Here is a 22,921-nt window from a genome sequence, read left to right as displayed (position 1 = left end):
GTCCTGTTTTTTTTAGTATCTTGAAGATCTTGAGTTTGACGAGCATTTTGATCTGTCATTGTTTGAGACCAAATCTGAAAGTGTTGTTGGTTCTACTGCCCTAAATCCAGAGTTTGTCAAAGATCTTGAAACTGAAACGGCCAATAAATCAATTGATGATTATATTTTGAAACTTTAAACTTCCTTTGTGGCTACAAACATTCCTGAATTATTAGAGTCTGCATCTATAACTCTTGGGTCATCTGCTATTGCATCTAGTTCAAAAATTCCTACCGAACCTCCTTTCATTCCCAGAATTCTCGTGCAGCCTTCCATCTCTAATTCGAAATTTGCAATATTTTCACCTCCATCTACTCCTTCTACCCCTCAAACATCAAAAATTTCTTCACCTCCATCCACACCTCATACACCTCATACATCAGCTGCTCCAACCCCTTCTACATCCCCAAGACCAGTCATAAATCCACCTAGAGCAATGGCTGCCCGATGTGCACCGCTTGTGTTGCCTCAAAACTTGGATGACATGCCCACTGATTATTAAAGCAAAATTCAATTGTTCGACAATACCCCTCAAGGTATCACAGCTCAGCAACATGTGGATAGGATAGCATATTTCTTTGATATCTACAAGATCGATGTAGAAAATGTTACAATGAGATTGTTTGTGTAAACTTTTGGAGGTGAGGTCAAAAAGTGGTTTAGAGCATTGCCGAATAGAATAATTAATTCATTAGAGGCACTTCAAAGACACTTTTTGGATTGCTGGGAGGTAAAGAAGAACCCTCTTCAAATTCTTTCCGAATATGAAAACATCAAGAGGAATGTTGGTGAGAGTGTCCAAGATTATTGTGTTAGATTATATTTACAATGCAATTCCTGTTGATGTAAAGCCACCTATGGGGCTGGCTTTGATTAAGTTTCCTGATGGTTTCGATCCTGATATGGCATATCAATTAAGAGAAAGAGATTCGACCACTTTGGAAGACATGCAGAAAATTGCAGTCAGCGTTGAAGCAAATCTGCTTGCCAAGAGAGCTAGAACAAAGGCTGAAAAGAAGGTAACAATAAAGGAAGAGGCTTCCACTTCATATCAAGTGCTCTGTAAGCTTAAGAAGATGTTTGATAGGTTAACAATTGATAAGCCCGAAGCACAAGTCATAAATCCCAACTTTCATGGTCAGTAGCAACCATAATTCAGAATCAAGCAACGGGAGCAATGAGCGCAAGACCAAGTGGCACAGCAGCAGGTGAAGACACCCTTACAATAGAATTTTGTACATGGTCCAGAATAAAATGATGAGGAGAACGTAGTTGGAGAGGAGAATCATTTCTTTGCACTTGATGATATGCCAATTTTTATCACTAAAGATGAAGAGTATTCAGAGAGCCCAGCTGTACAAAGGGATGAAAATTTCATCTTGGCAAATGAAACAGTTCTTGAAGAAGAATCTGATGAGTATCAGAGGGGTTACATGAATGCTTTGACAGCCCAGCTGCGTCAATATTCACTCAGGAGTAGAGATGTACCCATAAATCCAATTTAGAAAAGGAAGGAGGCAACACCGCCAAAGAATGATCCTCCCATTGTGCAGAAAAAGGGAAAAGGGACAGCTGATCCTACCACCAGCAAAACACCATTAGCAAATGAAAGATCAAATCAGCCAAGTATATCAAAGGAGAAAACTGAAAAGAAGGATGTTTCAGCTAAAGATGTAGAGAAAACGTCAGTTTTTAACTTATAAAATGAAATTTCTAAGTTAAAAGTATCTATTCCTTTGACTGAGTTGATTAAGAATAGCAACTATAAAGGTCAGGTGTCTAAGATTTTGAATTTAGATCCATTATCTGATATGGTAAACGTGGAGGATGATCAACCTGAGTTGATATTTGGTCCAGCATTAGAAGGTCAGTCTCAAGATAGTGATGTAGCTCATTTTTACATCAGCATTAGGGTGCATGAATATGTGTTACACAACACTATGTTTGATTCCAGAGCCTCTCATAATCTCATGCCTAAGGCAATCATGAAGAAATTGGGTTTGGATATCACTAGAAAGTATCAGGACCTTTACTCTTTTGATTCTGGTAGAGTAAGATGCATTTGTCTTATTAAAGATTTGGTGGTCAATTTGGATCAGATTCCAGCAAAAAATGTTTTGATGGATGTGGTTGTGGCAGATATTCCTCCTAGATTTGGCATGCTTCTTTCCAAATCTTGGGGAGCAAAACTTAAAGGGACATTGCAACTTGATTTCTCCTATGCTACTATTCTCGTGTTCGGTCAGATGAGGAAATTATACCGGGAGAAAAAGATGAAGTACATGATCACTAGCAAGGAGAAACTGGTAAATCATCCGATCAACTATGTACATACTGATTTAGAATCATTTGTTTTATATTCTGATAGTTTTAATGATGTAAATAGCCAAGTAGTTGAAGTAGAAGACATTCCAGCGATCACTAAAAATTTCAGAGAAGTCTTAAATCAAGAAAGACAAAGACTTGATAGCACCGTTGATTAATCAGCCTTCCGACAGCAGCAAAATAATGATGGACAACATGGAAAAGTTAAAGAGAAAACAGAATTTCAGCATTTGGAAGACGACGAAACTGGCTTGTGGAGCATGGATTTTGATGGTGCAGTAGGAAGGGAAGGTGCTGAAATTGGCATTTGGATACACAACCCTGTTTTCTCACCAAACAAAGTGCCGAGTAATGTAAGGCTCTGTTCGTATAAATTGGCTTTTGACTGTTCAAATAATGAGGTTGAATATGAGGCTTTAATTGTTGGTTTGAAAATCCTTCGAAAGTTAAATGCTAAAAGAATTTCAGTCTACGGCGACTCCGAGTCAGTTATCAAGAAAGTGAAAGGGGAATACCAAGCTAAGCATCCTCGAATGCGGGCCTACAACAATGTGGTATTAGATATCTTGAGATTGTTTCCAGATTACACTTTGACATGTGTCCCTCGTGTTCAGAATGTTATTGCAGATTCACTTGCAACAGCAGCAAGTAATTTGAAAATTTCGATGAATTCAAACAATAAGCTTGAGATTCATGTGAAACATCGCCCAGTTGTCCCTAATAATCAAAGGTATTGGCAAGTGTTTCAAGATGATAAAGAAATCGAAGAATTTCTGCAAAATGAAGGTAAATTCAAAGACACTTCTATCGATGGGGAGCATGATGATGGTGAAGCAGATATAGAAGTCAATCAGATGGAAGTTTTGCAGCTTAAAGACAATTTCATTCCTAAAGGTCTAATACCTTTAGAGGAGTTTTTCTATCAAGATGATGTAGCCCAAAAACTGAGCTTGCTGCCAACCAAGAAAGGAGTTGAGGATGTGAACATTGGATCAACAGAAAATCCTAGGATGGTCAAGTTATCAAAGGCATTGCCTCCACGGGTGAAAGCAAAGTATATCAGTTTATTATCTTCATTTACTAATGTATTTGCATGGGACTATTCAAATTTGAAGGCATATGATACAAGCATAATTCAGCATATAATTCCGATCAAGCCAAATCAAAAGCCATTTTGACAGAAGTTAAGAAGAATAAATCCAAAGCTGCTACCCTCAATAGAGAAGGAAGTGAATCGATTGTACAAAGATGGTATAATCGTCCCCATAAGATTTTCAGATTGGATTTCAAATTTGGTTCCTGTGCGCAAGAAAATAGGTGAGATTTGATTATGTATTAATTTCAGAAATATGAATAAATTATCTTTGAAAGACAACTATCCATTGCCCAAGATGGATCACATAATTCAACGAGTAGTTGGAGAGTCTCGCATGTCACTACTCGATGGTTATTCCAGTTATAACCAAATTCTGGTCCATGAGGATGACAGAGATAAAACATCGTTCACTACTCCGTGGGGAACTTTCCATTATGACAAGATGCCTTTCGGATTGAAGAATGCTGGTGCGACCTTTCAGTAGGCCATGGATATTGCATTTGCTAATGAAAAATATGTCTTTTTAGTTATTTATCTTGATGATTTGACAGTTTTTTCTAATTCAGATGAAGAACACCTTTATCATTTGAAGATTGTATTTCAGCGGTGTAGAATGTATGGTATTTCTCTTAATCCAAAGAAAAGTATGTTTGCCATGGATGAAAGCAAGCTTCTCGGTCATATTATATCAAAGGAGGGCATCCGCATTGATCCAGATTGAGTGGAAGCCATTCAGAAGATTGATTTTCCATGAAGTAAAAAGGAGATCCAATCATTCAACGGTAAGATGAATTTCTTACGTCGCTTTGTGCCCAATCTTGCAGAACATTTAAGGGAAATCACAAACATGTTAAAGAAAGATAGTGTAGTGAAGTGGACCGAGGAAGAAATTAAGTCTTTCAATTTGGTGAAATTGGCCCTTTCTTCAGCTCTGGTTTTGATCAGCCCGGATTATACTCAAGATTTCATTTTTTTTTCATTTGCCTTGGATCATACAATGGTAGCGGCCTTAATGTAGAAAAGAGACCAGCTCGAGAAACCAATTGCATTTTTCAGTAGAAACATAAGGGATGTAGCTTTAAAGTATAATATTATTGAAAAGCAAGCTCTTGCTTTGGTAAAGGAATTAAAAGATTTTCGAGTCTATATTCTGCATTCTCACATCCTTGCTTATGTCCCTAATGTTTCTGTTAAAGATGTCTTAGTGAAAATAGATCCAGAAGGGAGACAAGGCAAATGGATCGCTGCTTTGTTGGAATATGACGTGGAAATCAAACCAACAAAGCTCATCAAAGGATAGGGGTTGGCCAAACTAATGGCTGAGTCAAATTTGCATGCCTTGGACATTAATCTCATTATTGCTATGTCCGAGGAAGATGAAGAAAGTTTGCCTGCTCAAGTATCAGAATTTTTTTTTCTTTCTCCTTGGTATTCGAACATTGTTTATGTGCTCCAAAATCTATCACCACCACTTGGAATGGCTAAAAAAAAAGTAGGACCCTGAAATTAGAGGCTGCCAAGTTTTGTATCATGAATAATGTACTCTATTTGAAAGATCCCGATGGTGTCTTGCTCAATTGTTTAGTTGCAGAAGAGGCAAAACAGGTTATGGAAGAATTTCACAAGGGAGATTGTGGAGGTCATCTTTTCTGGAAGACAACAACCAACAAAATTTTGAGAGCGGGATATTATTGGCCAATTCTCTTTTTTGATGTGTACAAAGCTGTTACATGTTGCCACAAATGTCAGATTTTTCAAGGTAGGAGAAAATTGCAGCCTTTACTGCTCAAGCCAGTTGAAGTAAGTGCACCATTTTAGCAGTGGGGTTTGGACTTCATTGGCGAGATTCATCCTACTTCTTCAGCGCAGCACAAGTGGATCCTCACAGCGACAGACTATTTTACCAAATGGATTGAGGTGATTCCCACTAGGCAGGCCACTGATTTGGTAATCATTTCATTTCTTGAAAACAATATTTTGTCTCGTTTTGGCTGTCCAAACAAGCTGATCACTGATAATGTAGTAGCTTTTAAATCTAAAAGAATTATTAATTTTTGTAATAAATATTAAATTACCTTAGGGCACTCAACTGCATATTATCCATAAGGCAATGGATTGGCAGAATCCTCAAATAAATCCTTGGTCAATATTATCAAAAAGCTGCTGGAAACGAACAAGAAGAGTTGGAAGAAAAGGCTAGTTAATGCACTTTGGGCAGATAGAGTAAGTCAAAAGAAATCTATAGGAATGTCCCCTTTCGAGCTCGCGTATGGTGTTGAGATAGTATTCCTGACCTCTCTTGCAGTCCCGGTGGTTAAACTTCTACAAGAAGCTGGCAGTGAGGATGATCATTTGCAGCGAAGAATCAATCAAATGATCCATTTACAATAGACTAGAGAGGAGGCTTTTCAAAACACTTTCAGGCTGCAAGAGAAAATCAAGAAAATATATGATCGAAAGGCAAAGGCGGACAAGTTTCAAATAGAAGACATAGTGCTGAAATGGGATGCAAGAAACAAAGATAAAGGTAAGCATGGCAAGTTTGAGAATATTTGGAAAGGTCCTTTCAGAATTGCTGCATATCAAGGCCAAAATGCTTTCCTTCTAAAACAAATGAATGGAGAAGATTGTCCAGGTGGTCCAGTCAACGGCCCACTGCTCAAACGGTACTATTTCTGAAATGTTTTCTACTGTCATATGTATCATTGTACATACCCGTTTATTTTATTTCATTGCAAGTGTGTATTGTCATCATCCATTCAATTTGGGGCCCGCGGTGAAGGCTATAAAAATAAAGTTTGATTTCAGTTTTGGTTTGGATTCTTTTAGTCAGGTCTTTCAGTGAATTTCAGTCTTGAAATTGAGTCAGATTTCAATCCTGAAATTGAGTCAAGAGTTTGGTTTTGGTTTTTGGAAGTTATTGACTCCATAGCCCAATGGACGAAGGCATTACCTGCTTTCACATAGATCTATAGTTCTTGGCACGTCTAAGGAGCTACCATCCCCATTGGAGCCAATGTTAGTGTTGGTATCTTCATCCCTCTGTCAGTGATCAAATTCTCTTATTGCATTGCATGTTAAGTGTCTCACCCGATCAGCTGCATTCCATTAGGGTCATGGATCATCTGATAGTAGTGGCTTATTATACATTTTCCCTCATGTGCTGGCCCATTTTCATTGATCTAGATCATCTATAGTCATTTTTTGTCTTTAAATCTACAAAAGTTGTTTTTAGGGTTTTAGGTTTCATTATGTCTAGGGTTTCATCAATAAGGTTTTCAAAATGCTCAATAACAGTCAGCAAGCATATGAGGAGGTCAAACAAAGTTTCAACAACAATAATTTCGATAATCACATGCTCAGTGATTGATTTTTCCTCAAAACCCGGTTTTGAGGAAAAAACTGAGTTTTTTATGTTTTCATGTATAAATTTGATGTAATTTCATTTTTTTTTATATGTAATAACCTCAGTGGAAACCCTGGTCACCTTGCCAAGCCTCTGCAACTTCATCACCTTCAAGGCAAACAAAAAGTCAAAGCATTCAGTTCATTAAAGGCAAAAATAAAGTAAACTTCCCAAAAACAGAGTTTTAAAAAAAGGTCAAAGGAAAACATTAGAAAGTAGGTTTTTATAAGTGAAAAATTAAAATCCTTTGTATATAAACCATTTGTTATGTTTAAAGAGTTCATTTGCATCTAAAGGAGAAAGAGTGAACAAGAGAAAGGTCGTGTTGAAATCCAAGGAGCAAAATCACAACAACTTTCGCAAAATTTCAGGGCCGCGGCGCATCCATCTGGCGCGGCACATTGGGCCGCTCTCTTCAATGTAAAAATTACACAGGCACGACGCATTGAAGTGGCGCGGCGCACTAGGTTTGTGGCACGGCGCATAGGGTTTGGAAGCCAATTTCATCCACAACCACCTCCCAAACTGCCAAATTTGCTCAATCTTCAGTTGTTCAAGTAAGTCAAACATTCCTCCATGATCAGTGAATGAGTTTCTCTTGGTGTTTATGGTGATTTAATGAGAAAAACTTGAAACCCTACCTCCTTGCAATTTTTGTCAAAAAATAATTGCATAGGGTTTACAACTTGTGTTTTTTGCTACTAACTCCACTCCTATCCATTTCTCACTCCCTCATTCATTTTCTCCTTCTCATTACTTTTTCATCAACCCATTCCCCCAATCCCCATATCCCTAAGTTTACTAATTCTAAATCCCTAATCCACTATCCCAAACCCTAGTTAAAAATTCCCAAACCCTAACTGCTGCCCCAAAGCTTAAATACTATTACCCAAAATCCTGTTAACAACATTCTCAAAACCCCTCATACACTTTCCCTCCACAGTCCCTCATACATTCTCATCCTTGATAGCAAAAACCTAAAGACACCATAAATCTCTTCATACTCATCAAGAAAACTCAAACATTGGCAAACATGGAGTCAGATCCTTCCTATGATCGAGATGAGGGGACACTCAATGATTCTTCTAGAGAAATGCATGCACCAAGGATACATCACAAGGGTGGTAAACATGTACGAGAAGACCCTACTTCACTTGCCAAGTTGCTGGCATGTCCTCTTGCTATCACATGATTTCAACATCAATCCTATTATTAGTTCTGTGAGTTGGCAGAGAGAGTCCAATACCATCATGAGTTGCCCAGATTTTTTGTGCTCCATCTTCATAATGGTTAAGTCACTTTGGCATGTGTGACATTCACCTTGACACCCGAGACTATTTCTCAAGCAACTGGCATACCAAATGTTGGTGAGAAGTGGAATAAAAGGCACAAAATTGATAGAGAGCATTATGAGCCTTACATCAAGGGTGGTTATCAGAGGCATCTCAGTAGAGTTTTTCCCTTCAGATATTTGAAGGACACATATGCTCCCTTGATGAAACTCATAATTAAATATTTCAGCCGTGAGGGCCGGTTTTCTTGCCTACATGCCTATCAAATCAGATTGTTGATGCACTTCACTAGGGTGAGAATGATGAATCTCCCCTATTTTATTTGCTAAAACATTGAGAAGATGACCACCTTCGTGCATAGGAAGCCTCCTCAGCAGCAGTATAATAGTATATATCATTTTGCGCTAATCAAAATTGTGGTCTTGCATCAGCTTGGTTTATAGAACATCTCATGGGAGGATTTCATTTCACATGAGGTCTTCACAGGTCCTCAAGTACCCCCAGCAATTTTTCATGAGACAGGAGGACCTTCACATCAGCAGGAGATTCATGAGACACAAACCACTAGTGTGCCAGTGTTTGTCACCTATCAAAAGGGCACTAGAAGGTTGTTTGCAGTGGCAAAATGAGTATTATCTCCACCCAATGTGGAAGGGGTCTCGTTTCCTCCATCAGCAGAGTAGGCACGGGACAAGGACAAGCAACCATTACATGACGAGGGGCCTTCAAGAGGGCAGGAGACAAATTTCATTCTTATTTAGGATGACGACAACGATTTGGGCTCACAAAGCTCAAAGCTTAGAGAGATTATTCAGGAGCAGTAAGATGACATTCAACATTTTTCTCTCAACTTAGAAACATCCGAGTAGATAATAAAATATCTGGATTAAAGAAACAAATAGCTAGAGGATCAACAAACTATCATGGAGCTACAAAACATACGCGAAAACCTGCAAGCTGCCAAAAGGAGGAAAATCAAGCTCACATCACTTGAACAAGAAATCAATGCTGATCGTGAATCTTGGCTCAAGAGGGAAAATATCCACTTGGAAAAGATGCTAGAGAAGGCCAACAGAGAGAAAAATATGTTGAGGCACATGGCCCATCATTACTTGGCGAGAAACAAGGTGTGCAAAGCAAGAATCACGATTTTGAAGGCCAAGTTGAAGAAGGCATCGAGGAAGCGAAAAGAGAAAGATAGACTTCAGATCTTGGCTGAGGTTTCCTTGGCCCAACACAGCACTTGATGAAGGACACTCATCCCAAATTTCAAGAAATTTGGGACACTTTTTTCAATTTTGAAATTTTTGGCTTAGAAAACAGGTTTTTCTGCCTAATGCGTCGTGCGACCTGGCGCGCGCTTTTTCTAGGGACCTCCATTTGAGGAAAACTCAACATTTTTGGATTTTTCATGGAAAGATATGAATGTCCACAAATGGCCAAGAAATTTTGATAGGTTTTGAGCTTCCAAAAAGATCAAAAACACCTCAAAAATAACCTTTTTGCCCCTTTTTGGACACACAGGAAGCAGTGTTGGGAGAACTCCGTTTTGGAGGGGCAAATGGAGGCCAAATTTAGAAATTCCACTTGTTCTGGAAAGTAGATAGGTATATATTTCCAACAAGCCCACTTGGAGAAAATTTGGACACTGAGAAGGTGTCCAAAATCAGCTACAAAAGGTGCTATGCGTAGGGAAATCAACATGACACATAGGGGGAAATTTGCTCATTTTGGCCAAAAAAACTCTGTTTTTCGCCTAGTTTCTTCACATTTTGACTTTTCTCTTTCTAATAGTCAAACTCACGATGTAATTTAATGTGAATTGATGGATTTTGATGTAATTATGCTAAAATTTCACTTATAGAGGTAGATTCATCCATCAAAAGGTAGTTTGCAACTGAATGAATCAGTTGCCTAGTTTTTAGAAGCAAGCTGTTCCACTACCTACTTTTTAGTTCTCAGTTTAGATTTTGTTGGAACAATTCCTAAACTTATGGGCTCAACCCCTAGAGGCTAGGATGAGTTTTTGGTTGCCTATATCTTGTAATTTTTCAGTCATTGGCAAGGGTTGGACTTTTGGGAAAGCTTGGAGCTTCATTGTATACTTATTTCAGCAGTTTGGCAAAGGAATAGACCAGGGTTTGCAGCACTTTATGGGATTCTTGTGGCATATTGATTTGGTATTGTGATTTCTTCTGTAATTGCAAGTTTACATGTGAATTTTGTATGCCATTATCTCTCTTTGCTTCATCTTAACTAAATCAAACAAGGATAAAAGGTAGAATACATTGTAAGTGCAGTGCTCTACCTAGGGTTTGTTTAGTTATCTATGTTTTCAGCTGTTTGAAGAGGATCCTTGAGTTTTTCATGCCCTCTCCAACTCCTCACCTATCTAAAATATCTCCATCTCACTCAATTTGAAGTACCAAACCATTTTCCTACCTTGCCCCATAGAGATCTCTGCAAAACGTAGCCTCATTCCCTGGACCCAAATCTTCCTTTCACATTTGAGCCAACAAAACATCATCAAATTCAATCAAACACCTCTATACACATACCTAGCCTAAAATTAGTCATTACGTCAGTCATCTCAAGTTTCATAGGCCATATTTTCTGAGATTGATAAGGAGAGAGCCCTCTCCTGACCTGGTAGGGCTAGCTACTAGGTTAAGCATGGTTTGATGTTACCCTTGATCCTACCTTTCTTAGCCTGAGGTAGATTTAGGCACTAACGCATTCAAAATTTTATAAATAATGAAGACACTATAAGCCTCTCTTGTTTAACATAATTGTTTTTCCTTTTTTATACCATTTCTCTAACCATTCATGAATTCATTTTTAGTGTATCAAGAGGTTTGTGATTTGTACATGGAGATGTTATTCTGGACATGTCCAAGTCTGACATGGAAAGGGTAATCTTCTCAGGTAAGAGTAGCGAATATACTTTGTACCATACTGATTTTGTTGTAGGAATAAATTGTTACATTCCTTGCAATTCAAATAGGCAGAGGTATTCATTCTATTGATCTATCATTAAATGGGTTTGTGCTGACAATCTTAGCCCTTTTGTTGATAGTCTTTCTTTTGTTTTGTATTTTCAGAGTCCAGATGGGTTCACTGTTGCATTAGCTACAGGAGATGAGACTCTTAGGTTTTGGCAAGTCTTTGGAGCTCCTGATACCTTGAATAGGACAAAGTGTAAAAATGTGGCTGGTGCTTTTAACATGTATCTCACGCATATCCGCTAAACAGATTGTCCTCCTTCAGGAATGAGCATAAGGGTATTATTTGCTCACATTGATTTAGCCAAAACCAGCTAACCTTATGGAAATATCCATATATGGTTAAGATAAGATAGCTTTACAGGTCACACGTCTAGAGTGATGCATCTGGCAGAGGTATTCATTGTATTGATCTAACACTAAATGGATTTTATGTTGAAAGTCTTTGCTTTTTTGCTGATAGTCTTTCCTTTGTTTTTGTGTTGACACAATGACACCATTTCCTTTGTATTTGGTAAGTCTTTGGAGCTCTTGATACCTTAAAGTGTACCAAGAGTAAAGATGCGGATGGCGCATTAAACATGTATTTCAAGCAGATTCGTTAAGAATATTTACGGCTTCAAGTATGAGCACATGGGTGTTATATATGGTATAAGAATAATTTCTTGCATTCAAATATTATAAATAAAGAAGACAATATAAGCCTCTCTTGTTTAACATAACTTTTTTTTCCTTTTTATACCATTTCTCTAACCATTCATGAATTCATTTTTAGTGTATCAAGAGGTTTGTGATTTGTACATGGAGATATTGTTCTGGACATGTACATGTCTGACATGGAAAGGGTAACTTTCTCAGGTAAGAGTAGCGAATATACTCTGTACCATAATGATTTTGTTATAGGATTAAATTGTTACATCCCCCACAATTCAAATAGGCAGAGGTATTGATTCTATTGATCTATCGCTAAATGGGTTTTTGCTGATAGTCTTAGCCTTTTTGCTGATAGTCTTTCTTTTGCTTTGTATTTTCAAAGTCCAGATGGGTACACCATTGTGCTGGTTGCAGGAGATGAGACTCTTAGGTTTTGGCAAGTCTTTGGAGCTCCTGATACCTTAAAGAGGACAAAGCGTAAAGATGCGGTTAGTACTTTTAACATGTATCTTACACATATCTGTTAAGCAGATTGTCCTCCTTCAGGAATTACCACAAGGGTATTATCTTATCACATTGACATAGCCAGAACTAGCTGACCTTATGGAAATATCCATATATCTTTAAGATAAGATAGCTTTACAAGTCACATGTCTAGAGTGTTGCATCTGGCAGAGGTATTCATTATATTGATCTAACACTAAATGGAATTTGTGTTGAAAGTCTTTGTTTTGTGCTGAAAGTCTTTCCTTTGTTTTTGTGTTGACACAATGACAACCTTTCCTTTGTATTTGGTAAGTCTTTGGAACTCTTGATACCTGAAAGAGTACTAAGAGTAAAGATGTGGATGGTGCTTTAATCATGTATTTCAAGCAGATTCATTAAGCAGACTTTCCACTTCAGGTATGAGCACATGGGTATTATCTGTGGTATAAGAATAATTTCTTGCATTCAAAATATTATGAATAAAGAAGACAGTTTAAGCCTCTCTTGTTTAACATAATTGTTTTTCCTTCTTTATACCATTTCTCTAACCATTCATGAATTCATTTTTAGTGTATCAAGAGGTTTGTGATTTGTACATGGAGATGCCTAACATAAGGAAAACATAATAAACATTGATGACTTTTCCATTCAACCACCCTTTTCTAGGAGTCCAATAACAAAGATAGCTATCACAAGGAAAACACCTTATCAACGTAGTCCCAATGTTTCATGTGAAATAGGTGAGCACGAGGTTTACAGTGACACTATGAGCACCATTAGTATGTGAATCAATGGGTCCACATAAAAATTAATATATGCATGACTGATTGGTAGGCACGGAATTTTATCACTTTGTTGGATTACATAATGCTAGAATGATCTAGTAGTGCCCCCTATAACGTGCAAAACAATATGATAACATGAAAAGTTTGGATGATGTCTCACTCAACTTACTAGTGTCATTGTGTTGTCATAACAGTGACAGGCATCTCCCCACTTATGTGAGATTAAAGTGGACTTTGATATTAAATTAAACCTCTAATCAATGTCACCCATGTTTGTATAGCCTTATAAGACACTGAAAAAATGCCAAAAAGAGAAGAGTGCAGGACATTCCTATATGTTTTTTATTACAGTGACAAATCCATTACCATAGTGGTCACTCTGTTTGAAAGGAAATGGATGTTTGATTGGAATGTTATTGCTTTTCTGTAGGGAGGAGACTATAGTAGTGCATAGCGAAAAAAAATGATTTGGTACTTTCAACAAAGAGTCATGTGCCAGTAAAGTAGAGTTGACAGCCTTCAATACGTGTTTGGCAACTCTTAACTATAAAATTTTTAATGTCCATTTTATGTGGATGAAACTTCCCCACAAGTTTAATAATGTCTAACCCTAGCTGTGATCAAATAGTTTTAGCCTCCATTACCATGTGCGCTCGATTTCTAATTTTTATTATTATTTTGAAGTGGGTTACCTGCTTGCTTGGTACCACACTAGTGATGAACCAATCAAGCTAGCTCAGGACTTCTTCTTTGTAAATTCCCCATTATCAATTCCTCTACCATTACTTCATTCCTTCACTATTAAATATAAGCTAGAGGCATTCCATGCCCTTTCATCAGCTCACCTTCTGAGGTCTCACATCTCGTAGGCATTGCAAGCCTTTGTGTTGTTCAATCGACCTCCTGGTTTTTTAATAGAATTTGATCAGATTGGTTTTTTTTTTTGTGAGTATCAGACCTTGTGAGGTTTGATCAGAAATTGCAAGAAATGGAGAATATCCATTCTGGTGTAAATCATGTTTCATCAAAGGGTCTTTGGAGATTTGTGCAGATAGCTTTCTTCATGATCAGAAAAGGCCTCACCTCTAAGCGCAAGATGCTCATGGACATGCATCTGATGATGGAGAGAGGCAAAGTCTATGGCAAAAGCTTGAGGAATTTGGTGTTCTACCATTCCAAAGACAGTAGCAACCAAAGTGGCTTTGGGCTTTAAGAATATGAATTCTCCTGCAGCAACAACCCTAGCATCTTCAACATGGCCAAGAGAAAACATCACTACTTTCTCACACATATGCTTCACTTTCCATGCATTCATCCACATCAATTTGAAGAAAAGGAATAGCATAACACTATTGTTATTCCCAAGTTGGATCACAACAATGAATACTTTAGCAAGGATTTCCTTGATCATAGAAAGTTGCCTGCTCTTCAGAGGATGAGCCCTTCAATGACTTTGCCATTCAACCACCCTTTTCTAGGAGTCCAATCACAAAGATAGCTATCACAAGGAAAACACCTTATCGATGTACTCGCAATGTTTCATGTGAAATAGGTGAGCACGATATTTACAGTGACACTATAAGCACCATTGCTATGTGAATCAATGGGTCTACATAAAAATTGATATATGCATGACCGACTGGTAGGCATGGAATTTTATCACTTTGCTGGATTACATAACGCTAGAATGATCTAGTAGTGCCCCCCTATAACGTGCAAAATGATATGATTATATGAAAAGTTTGGATGATGTTTCACTCAAGTTACTAGTGTCATTGTGTTGTCATAACAGTGACAAGCGTCTCCCCACTTATGTGAGATTAAAGTGGACTTTGATATCAAATTAAACCTATAGTCAATGTCACCCATGTTTGTATAGCCTTATAAGAAACTGACAAAGCGCCAAAAAGAGAAGAGTGCAGGACATTCCTATATGTTTTTTATTATAGTGACAGATCCATTACCATAGTGGTCACTCTGTTTGAAAGGAAATGGATGCTTGATTGGCGTGTTATTGTTTTCGTGTAGGGAGGAGACTATAGTAGTGCATAGCAAAAAAAAAGCTGATTTGGTACTTTCAACAAAGAGGCATTTGCCAGTAAAGTAGAGTTGACAACCTTCAATACGTGTTTGACAACTCTTAACCATAAAAATTTTAATGTCCATTTTATGTGGATGAAACTTCCCCACAAGTTTAATAATCTCTAACCCTAGCTATGATCAAACAGTTTTAGCCTCCATTACCATGTGCGCATCATTTTCGAATTTTTTTATTTTGAAGTGGGTTACCTGCTTGCTTGGTACCACACTAGCGACAAACCAATCAAGCTAGCTCAAGACTTCTTCTTCGCAAATTTCCCATTATCAGTTCCTCTGTCATTACTTCATTCCTTCACTATTAAATATAAGCTAGAGGCATTCCATGCCCTTTCATCAACTCACCTTCTAAGATTTCACATCTCCGAGGCATTGCAAGCCTTTGTATTGTTCTAGCCTCCTCCTAGTTTTTTAATAGAATTTGATCAGATTGGTTTTTTTTTTTTTGTGAGTATCAGACCTTTTGAGGTTTGATCAGAAATTACAAGAAATGGAGAATATCCATTCTGGTGTAAATCATGTTTCATCAAAGGGTCTTTGGAGATTTGTGCAGATAGCTTTCTTCATGATCAGAAAAGGCCTCACCTCCAAGCACAAGATGCTCATGGAAATGCATCTGATGATGGAGAGAGGCAAAGTTTATGGCAAAAGCTTGAGGAATTTGGTGTTCCACCATTCTAAAGACAGTAGCAACCAGAGTGGCTTTGCGCTTCAAGAATATGAATTCTCCTACAGCAACAACCCTGCCATCTTCAACATGGCCAAGAGAAAACATCACTACTTTCCCACACATATGATTCACTTTCCATGCATTCATCCACATCAATATGAAGAAAAGGAAGAGCCTAACACTATTGTTCTTCCCAAGTTGGATCACAGCAATGAATACTTCAGCAAGGATTACCTTGATCATAACAAGATGCCTTCTCTTCAGAGGCTAAGCCCTTTGTTGTCTCTAATGTGTCGAAGGATCTCGAACTTGTTCAGTGAAGATAATGACCATCAGGTTGACAGGCATGCTAAGGAATTCATTGCTAAATTCTATGAGCAACTGAAGATGTAGAACATGATGTCTTTGCTGCAATACCAGGAGATGCTTGACAGAGGCATAAGTTAATTACTTTATTAATGAAATTCTTCAATACAAGGAATATAGAAACAAATAAGTAGTTTTTCTTTTTCATTAACCTGTGCTGGATTTACATACCACTACTTAATTATAACGATGGATTTGGTTATATCCTATGCATCAACAATTGTCAACACTTTTACCCTCCTCCGTTCGATCAAGTGAGACACTTTCCACCGTTGATTTGAAGTGTGATTGCTTTTTCCAAATATCTGTTGAGTTGCCTTCTTTTCACTTCCGAGTTCTGTTGTGCACTCCGTGGCATGGCAAGATATTTTTAACCCCACACCCTACCCTTCGTCCCCACTCACACATGCAAATTGAACTAGACGGACGTCGAGAATCACAGAATGATACCCTTGCCAATCCCTTTATCCACGCCCTCCATTCATTCCCATTGCTTAAATTGGATGCCTTCCCTCCTATAAACGTACAGGCGCGGGAAGTGGCCAAGCACAACACAGCATCACTGCTCTTAGAGGCTCTATACCTGGTTCCAAGCTTTGAGAATTTGGGGCTTTAGTGGCTAACACACTAGGTAAGTGTATGCCCTATTTTCATTTTGCTATTCTTCTTCATTTAATGCTAGTTGATTTTTTTTCGGCTGAGGAATTTAAATCTCATGACTGTTGCGGGGGCGCTTGCTGTGGGATCCTGTGTTAAGATATTTGTCCAGGATCGGTTTTTTAGCCGAGATTTATCTTAACATTGCGTGGATGGCCTATTTTGGAAACCCTAGGCTGTTAAAGTTTTGAAGTTTGATCTATTTTGTTTCGAATGGGTGGATCTTACGTGGAAGGAATGCTATCTTAGGATTCTATAATGATCTTTGCAAGTTATATTTTTTGTCGTTGTTTCAGAGCTTTCTATCAAGAGGGCTCTTTAATGCTTTTTTCCTGTTGTAATGAAGTCAGTTTACTCTTGCAGGATAGGTTGTATTGTAAATATTATGAGGTCTTTGTATTGGGAATTTGAGTACATATTTAGTCTAATATTTTGTCTATTTGAGAATATCACAATTTTTTTGTCTAATTTGATGGGTTTGTGTAAGGAGTTCAGAGAAACAAGGTGCAGACGTTCCTTATATTGGGAATTGGTGTATAAACAGTGTGTATATGTCCATCCATTTTATGTGGCACAAAGGAATGGATGTATGCGCATCATTTAATGTTGTTTTCTGATTCGATGAAGTTGTGTGAAAAGTTTGTGGAAACAAGGTGCACACATCTTTTATCGCAATTCGGCATATACTCAATGTGTATACTCCCATCCATTTTATCTTGCGCTGAGTGGATGTATGCCTAGGGTGTCTTTATATCCTATTTTAATGTTTCACTGCAATTCCTATATACATGCTGTACATCCACCATTGTTTACATCTAACACGGAATAGGGCTGTTGGTCATCCCTTTTGTTCAGGAGTTGGAGCATACAAAACACACACATCTATTTTCAGTTAGTCTTTAGCGAATGTCAGAGTCTCTTCATACAAATGCCCTCGCCATTGCTTTATTGAGGCTCGCAAATGATGATGGTCAATGTTTTATTCTATTAATCCTAGTCTGCCAGCATTTCGAAACATTTTTGAGGTGCTACAAGTCTAATTCATGAAATTGTATATATTTGTATCATTGATTTTGCTAGAAATCTAAGGTTGCCAGCATTTCCATGCATTTTTTATTCTGTTACAATTCTAATTCATGTATACGCTCTATATATACACCATTTTTCACATCCAACTAGGTAATAGGTATATAAATTGTTACACATTCATTTTGTTTATGAGATGGTGCGTGCACAACACATGCACTCATCTATTTCCTATCAGTATTTTTCTAATGCTTAAGTCTCTTCATACAAATGCCTGAATATCTGAAAACTCTCTGGACTTACTAGGTAGCAAGGTATGACACTGATACAGACCATATATTCACTTTTTCCAAATATGCAACACCTCCCATCTTGCAAGGAAGTACTGCTACAATTTGATTATCTTCTTAAAAGAATTTTCTGGAGTTAATATCAGTTTTTCCTGCTCCTGACATTATCTAAAACAAGTTGTCAGGTTTTTATTTACCATGGATCATGTGTTTAATTTCCATTGATTTCATTCCATGCAAATGAAATGCAGGCCTTTAAAGTAATGCCTACATTGGTTTTTCTCTTGGGATTATGTGTAAAATAAGTTTCTAGATGCACCTGTTTGTTCTGAACTGTTTGTTGCTCCTTTTTTTGTGAAAACCTGGTTGTTCGGAACTAAGTGCACATGAAAGTTTTTGTGTGCTTAATTTGCCAAATTTTTCACATCAAAATCCTTAAATTACCCTTGAATGCTTGATTTTCTGGTCTTACAAATGTTGTAAAAATCAGACTTCGCAGTTGGCAGGGGTAAAATTTTATACAATGTTTTGCATTATACGTTTACACCTGTGGTACTACTAAAAAAGGCTTCACAAGTTATATAATGCCAGCTTTTTCGCATAGCAGTTTTGCAAATGGTTTTTGTTATTCTAGATTGAAATGAAAAAGTAAACCTCTGGCTCATGTACCTGCTTTTTATTTGGCTCTGTTTTTACATATCAATGTCTTACAATGTTTCTAGTTAGCCTGCTCTGTTTTCATTTATCAATTTCTTATGCTTTGTTCGGTTATTATTTGGTTGCTTGCCTATATGTCCTTGAAATATTCTTGGATTTTTATCTCATATACAAACATAAGTTTTTGGTTTTGATCATTTATGTAATTCACCCAATTGCAGGTCCAATCAACTGTAATATGCCAAGGATCAACTAGTAGGCCTGTTACACATTTAGGTGAAGCGAAGACACTTGTTTCACTGTGGTCCAGCAAAGATACCTATTCCACTAAGTGTTGAAGGTCTAAGAAACAGAGGAGAATCACACTTTCCTCATCCACCTCTGAATGAAAGGATTCTTTCATCTCTATCACGTAGATCTATTGCTGCACATCCTTGGCATGATCTTGAGATTGGTAAGTGCTAAGAACCTCTTTTGCCTCATTGTCTGTTTTGTTGATAATGGCCATGATCTGGTGTCATTTGTAACTTTATAATGATCACTCTGGATATAGCTTATTTATGTAACATTCAACTATAGGGGGTACTTGCACACATAACAAAAATACATTGATTATACATTATATTGATCATTAGGAGGTGTCTTCAATACTTAAGTGGTTTACAGAAAAGCTAGCACACCTATCCTTGCATGCAATCTGTTAGTAATTATTATTTGGTTCTGAAAAGAAATTTATCCATAAATGCCTTTATCTTGTGATTTATTGACTCTTTACCAGTGCAGCGATAGATTACACTATACTAATGTCTCTGCTGCCCATGCAATGTAGTAATAATTAGTCTCCTAGATTTTTTCTTTGGTTTTTATTTGGGTTGGTTGATATAAATGTGAAATTCAATGTCTGGCTGCAGGACCTGGAGCTCCTTCGGTGTTCAATTGTGTAAGTACCTAGTATCCCTCTTTGATTTTTATAGAATGTGTTCCTTGCTTTGAAGGATAGGATAAAGCCTAAGGTGTGATCACATCAATCATGCTGTTTTTTTTTTGGTTCCCTTTTTTAACTAGAGCTTGCTTCTAGGATCTAACACCTCTGTGCCTTTGAAAAACATGATTGTCTCCTGTCTGTCATATTCACACTCTCAAGCATGAGCGGGGATTATTTTTATAAACATGGTGGAACAAGTAATCGGCTCCTTACTAAACCCAAAGTAAAATGTTGTCTATATAGGAAAAACGCAGTGGGCAGCTTGAAAGGCATATCACATTCAAATATTAGAAACATGTGATCACATCAATCATGCTGTTTTTTTTTTGGTTCCCTTTTTCAACTAGAGCTTGCTTCTAGGATCTAATGCCTCTACGTCTTTGAAAATATGATTGTCTCCTGTCTGTGATATTCACACTCTCAAGCATGAGTTGGGAATGTTTTTATAAACATGGTGGAACAAGTAATTGGCTCCTCACTAAACTCGTAGTAAAATGTTGTCTATATAGGAAAAACCTAGTGGGCCGCCTGAAAGGCATATCGCATTCAAATAGTAGAAACATGTTATCAATTTACCACATTTGAATAAGCTCATATCTCTTATCCGATTTACCTATTTTAACATCTTTGTTTCATCATTTCAACTATAATCATGCACTTGGCAGAGTTATTATCTATTATCCAATTTACCTATTTTAACATCTTTGTTTGTTCGGTTCACCTATAATCATGCACTTGGCAGAGTTTTTATCTGCTTGTAAGATGATATCAAATATTGTTTTGTAGCTCATCCACAACTTTTTTTACTCCCAAGCTCTTAGTTAAGAGCCATTACTAACAATGATGCTGCTACAACTGTTGTTTTAGTGCTTACTTGATTGCAATTAGGGAAGCTTGTCTAAATATTTCCTTGTTCTCGCAATAGGCTATCATTGTTTTCTATTTTCGTGTAGAAATTATAAAATGTATTAGATCTTCATCTTACATAGATAAGAGGTGGTTGGGCATTACATTGATTGGCCTCCTTGGATATGCAGCTTTTTTGTTATTAAAATTGTATCTAGGACGAGCATTTTGTTATCTCATTATTTTTTTGCTCTTCATAGTGTGCTCAAAAGTATGCCCTTCATATCTCTACCCCTGATACTTTGATTTTTTGCTTACTATCACTGGCCTTTCCTCACAGAGCCCTTAGATTGACCCTTTGCATAATGTTTCAACTTTTCATTGCTAAGCTTGATAGAATATGGTTTCTGATGTTCTAGACAATGAGCTTCTTATAGGTATGGATAATTATCTCTATCATCTCATACATAATCAAGATTAGAAATTATATTTTATAAGGATTCCAAGGACTACAATTAGGCATGATCATACATGCTATTATCCAATCGATGATTTCATTTCACTTATCATGTTTTGTTATTTTTTGATACTCAGGTTGTGGAAATTGGGAAGGGGAGTAAGGTGAAATATGAGCTAGACAAAAAAACCGATCTGATCAAGGTAAGCTTTATTTATTTTGAGCCTTTGAAATAAGTGTTGTTTTTGTAAGTAGTTTTATTGGGTACCATATTTTAGGTTAATCTTTAATTATGTTTTTATTCTGTAATCTATAAATGTAGGTAGATCGAATTTTGTACTCATTAGTTTATCGCCATGTGCAGTAGAGAGTTCTGGAATCTTGAATTTTCAAAGGGAGAACTTAGAAGTTGGAAATTAAATGACCACAGCCATTCTGAAAGACCATGTGAAAACAAGGTTTTCCACAAACCAATTAACTCTTCTAGAAAAATTCAACAATTCCAATTTAATAATCCTATCGGCCTCTCTTTGTACCTTTTGGGACAATTGCTAGTTACAATGTTGATTTTGATTATTGTGATACACTCGGTTTGGTTATTCTCTAATTATAACTTTGTCTTTGATTATTGTGATGTGCATCTTATTGTAGGTTTTTATTTTTATTTTTATGATGTACAACTTAGTGTAGGGAGCTTAGTTTATTTCTTATATGAGTTTTATAATATAATAATTATAATTCTTTAAATTTTATATTTAAATTTAAATTAATAAATATATAATTATAAAATCCTCATTTAGGGAACAACCCATATGATTGTTGAGTATTAATGTGGATTGAGATTCTGCAAGTTTTAGTAAGAGATTTTGTTCACTCTTCTAATAAGAGTTTTCAAATACTTCCCATCCTACTATAGAGAAAAATAGGTGATGTACTTTCATTTTAAAAGGGTTTGAAACTTACCTAGTATTTTCACTAGTATTCACGACAATTTTGGACTTTGATTGGGAACAAACAGTGCTACCAACCAAAAATAGAGATGGTATCATCATTAAATTTTATGCTTATATTAAAGAGTATATTGGTTTTGTTTTTGATCCATTTTTATATTGAGAGTTTAATAAGTTTGCAGAATCTTATTTTTATTTCAATTATTAATTATTATAAAGATGGTAGGGGTTTTATTAAAAAAAAATAATGACTCTACTATTGCATTTGCAGCTGCTCCCAGGAATCATGCAAGGCAAGGCAAGTGATAATGAAGAAATACTAAGAGTGCACACATTTCTATTTCAGGTATGCACTACATTTATTTTATTTTATTTCAGTAAGTAGCTCTCTTGGAAATGGTTGAGCAATGGTATAAAACTTTCCTTATAGGAATTTATTATTTTATTCTTAACAGGAAGAAGGATGGGTGGTTTGGTGTGCCTCCAAGAAATGATTAAGTGCCGAGAAAACATCTAGAGATAGAGACTATTCTGCAAATTTAGCTTGTTATGAAGTTGTTCATAATAGTTCATTACCCGAATTAGATTCATTGGAAATGAATCTTCTTCGGGAACTATATCACCACCAATTTGGATACTGATTGCTGCAATTCTTGGACTGCAACAGGAGATGGAGCCAACTCGAATTGTGAAAGCCAATAGTGGAGAAGATAATTATGTAGGTCACCAATAGATTGAGAATTGGCCTATATCATGTTGCGAAGACCTATGTCAAATTTTCATCTTTTCTAAAACCTTCATGAAGATAGAATTTCCAATCAATTGTAAATTCAAA

General features: G+C 36.8%; 1 long non-coding RNA gene and 1 pseudogene across 1 annotated transcript; both read left to right on the top strand.

Moving 5' to 3' along the window:
- Window positions 1-15,663: 15,663 nt before the first annotated feature.
- On the top strand, window positions 15,664-16,299 carry LOC149154671 (uncharacterized; annotated as a pseudogene).
- Window positions 16,300-19,178: 2,879 nt separating this feature from the next.
- LOC149154670 (uncharacterized) lies at window positions 19,179-21,342 on the top strand. The gene is made up of 3 exons (XR_016262762.1): window positions 19,179-19,302; window positions 19,760-19,788; window positions 21,274-21,342. It is a non-coding gene; the product is annotated as an uncharacterized LOC149154670 (long non-coding RNA).
- Window positions 21,343-22,921: the final 1,579 nt, after the last annotated feature.

Source organism: Pinus tabuliformis, chromosome 9 (genome assembly GCF_031772625.1).
Source record: "Pinus tabuliformis cultivar Carrire ecotype Pingquan chromosome 9, CPIR1, whole genome shotgun sequence".
In the NCBI taxonomy this organism is placed as follows: domain Eukaryota; kingdom Viridiplantae; phylum Streptophyta; class Pinopsida; order Pinales; family Pinaceae; genus Pinus; species Pinus tabuliformis.
The sequence above is the reverse complement of the archived record's forward strand: the minus strand, read 5'-3'. Positions and strand labels throughout refer to the sequence as shown.